The following is a 3,579-nucleotide window of genomic DNA, read 5'->3' as shown; positions in this document are numbered from 1 at the left end:
TCCCAACATCACAACGCCAAACCCTTCTGGGCTCAGTTCACAGAGTACCGGGCTCTGGACACCCAGGCAGCAAACGGACCCTCTCGCTCCTCCAAGCCCGGTACTGGTGGCCCAGTATGGCCCGGGATGTCACCAGGTACGTCCGAAGCTCTGCTCAGTGTGTGCCATGTCTCAAACTCCTTGTCATTTTCCCGTAGGCAAGCTTGTCCCGCTGCCCATACCACGGAGACCCTAGTCCTACATAGGAGTGGATTTCGTGACTGACCTACCCATCTCCGACGGAAACACCTGTATCCTCGTAGTAGTCAACCGTTGCCCTAAGGCCTGTAAATTTATGCCCCTCAAAGGTTTGCCAATGGCACTAGAAACTGCAGAGTGCTTATTTACCCATGTTTTCCGGAACTACGGCATCCTGGAAGATGTGGTCTCAGACCGGGGTCCCCAGTTCATCTCCTGTGTATGGAAAGCTGACTCATGGGAGTGACCGTGAGCTTGTCCTCCGGATACCATCCTCAAACGAACGGCCAGACTGAGCGGAGGATCCAGGAGCTTGGGCGTTACCTCCGGTCATACTGCCATGGAGATCAGCACAGCTGGAGCTGCTTCCTCCCCTGGGCCGAGTATGCACAAAACTCCCTCCGACAGAACACCACCGGCCTGACCCCCTTCCAGTGCATACTCTGCTACCAACCCCCGCTCTTCCCATGGACGGAAGAGCCCTCGGAGGTTCCAGATGTGGACTACTGGTTCCGGGCGAGCGAGAGAGTGTGGGACTCATCTCACGTCCACCTCCAGCGAGCAGTGGGGAGGCATAAGGCCTTTGCAGATGCCCGGCGCACCTCTACTCCTCACCACCAGAGGTCACCCGCTCACCACATGGACTCTCACACTACACAGACTGTTAAACTATACCCTGGACTACATTTCCCATCATCCATTGCACTGATTACACCCACAGCTGTAACCAATCACACACCCTACATAAGCCATGGACTTCCTCTCTCTCACTGCCGAGTATTGTTAGCACATATCACTGTTTATTGATAGCAACTTTACGGAGCCTGTTTCTTGATTACCTGTTTCTAGTCTAGCCTAGTTAGGCTGTCTTTGTTTTGACTTCCTGTGTCTCGATTAGCTCCCGTATTTGGATTACCCTCTTGTCTTGCCTTTCTGGATATTGTCTGCCCCACGCCTGGACTCTAGCCAGTGTTTGGATTATTCTCTCGCCTAGCCCTCTGGATATTGTCCGCCGCTGTGCTGACTCTCGCCCGTCTTTGGAACATTCTCTTGTCTTGCCCTGCTCATATCTGTATGTTGTATTTTGACCCGTGCCTGTTAATGACCAAGACTTTGTTTGAATTAATGCCTGCAAATGGATCCGAATATCTCTTAGTCTGTTCACTCTGTTACAAACACCGATGCTACAAAATGTGTAGAAGACATTGGAAAAATATCATCATGTTAATTTTATGTTTACTGCATTGTCCCCATTAAATTAGGGAAAGTCATTAAATTTGAAGCAAAAAAAAAGATGTCAAACATGTATTTACAGACGTTAAACATTGAATGGGGTCAAATTGACCCCTAGGATAATAGGAGGGTTAAGAGCCAAGATACATCGTTATCGGGAAACCTGGCCCAGGGCTGTGTTTCCCAAAAGCATTGTTTAATATCTATGTTTAATACATCCTAACCTTGTGTCTCTGGCTCATAGTGTGACACATATACTGTAGAAAACATTTCATATTGCACAAGAAATGACAGAAACTTAATGAATATCCATTGATCCACTGAACAATAATCATATTACCTGACTGTTCTGGCAAGATAATTGGGACAGAAATGGGGGGCTTTGCAAACCTCATCTCCTTCAGTGCAAGTCTCCTCTCCTCTAAAGCCAGCTTGGCCTTCTTGAAGTCAATGAGCTGCTGTTGAAAATTGTTGTTCCTCTTGAAGACTAAGAGCCTTATTAGCCTCTTTAAGACATTATCTAATGTCTTTCAAACTGCTGAGGTGTTGTGGCTGTGGTCTGGACAACTGATGATGGAGGCTGAGGCCTGAGAGGGCTGTTTGGAGTACTAGGAGATGGTAGGTGCTGGGAGATGGCAGGTGAAACTGATAGTTCCTCTGAGCATGAAGGACCTGACTCAGGCTCAGGTTGAGGCATCCCTACTTCTCCATGGAGGTCAGTACCACCACAAAAGCCATCTGAAGTATTGACAAGGCCTTTTATTCCTCTGCTGTGAGAAGGGGGGAGTCATTGGTCCAATTACCTGTTTTTTTAATTGCCATACTCTGCAGTGCCCTCTTCCATTTTGCCAGGATTGCAAAGTCCTGCCACTTCTTACGGACCTCCTTCCCTGATCTCTTAACACACCTGGTTGCAGTTAATTCTGTAGCAAAGTCCTCCCATGTGTTTTGTTTTTCCTTATTTGTATGGTGTCCTTTAAATCTGCTGAAAATGACATCTTAGTTTCGCTCCACCTCCTCCAGAAGAACATACATTTTATCTTTATGAAAAAAAAAAAAAAATTTCTAATCCACATCAGGTGACGACTATGAGGTTCAAGGATACAATTCTATAAGTTAATATTTCAGCACTTGAAAAATGGACGGCGACACTTAAGTAGCACATAGAAAGCGTTTTTGCGTGTTCATTTTAAGTGCATTTTTGGGAAACGCACGTGGAATTGCGGCGAGCGTTCGTAACCTTGCACGTAGAGAGTGCTCTTAAGAGCTAAGATCCATCGTTATTGGGAAACCCGGCCCAGGTCAGTCCCGGGAAAGGCAAGAAAACTGTGACTTTAGCCGTGTTCTGATTTCTGTGTGGATTTTTTTTCGTGGCATCACCGAAATTTCAAGAACAGCCTATTTTTTGTTACTCAATACTCTGCCAAGATAACCAGCTTATTTTAAGGTCATTTTATGCCTGATACGTGTCAAAATAATTCAGTCTTTGGATGCTGATCATGATTCTGATGCTTCGGGTTGATGAATTCCTATCTGACATGAAGCGCGCTGCTGTGAACGTATCTGCATCGATGCGAAAAAACACAATACATATCATTACTGTTTTATTGTAGGCTAAAATAACTCTTATTATGTATTAATAAAAAAGTTTCGTATGTCCTACGGAAGCAAAGCACTTGCGTCTGATGTTTCAGTTTCGTTTTTTAGAAAAAGAATATGCATGAATGAGAAATTAAAGTGCAGGACGTGCTTGATGTTAAAAGAGTTATTAATCGTAATAAGACAAAAAAAGATCTCAATGCGTTACTCCCACTGACTGACACATACCTGAAGCACGCACAGAAATACGCGTCTCTCAGACATGCGATCACGCGCATTGCAGAGCTAGTGCAAGATGAACATTTGTGGTTAAAAAGTATATACATTTTTATTTTTTAGAAAATGACCGATCGTTGAGCTAGGTAAGACCCTTATTCCTCTGCTGGGATTGTGTAGAGCCCTTTAAAGCTGCATTGAAACTTCAGTCTGGACATTCAAGCCACTTGGTCCCATTGAAGTCCACTATATGGAGAAAAATCCTGGAATGTTTTCCTCAAAAACCTTAATTTC

Source organism: Sinocyclocheilus rhinocerous, unplaced genomic scaffold (assembly GCF_001515625.1).
Source record: "Sinocyclocheilus rhinocerous isolate Xijiao unplaced genomic scaffold, SAMN03320098_v1.1 scaffold2222, whole genome shotgun sequence".
Classification (NCBI taxonomy): domain Eukaryota; kingdom Metazoa; phylum Chordata; class Actinopteri; order Cypriniformes; family Cyprinidae; genus Sinocyclocheilus; species Sinocyclocheilus rhinocerous.
The sequence above is the reverse complement of the archived record's forward strand: the minus strand, read 5'-3'. Positions refer to the sequence as shown.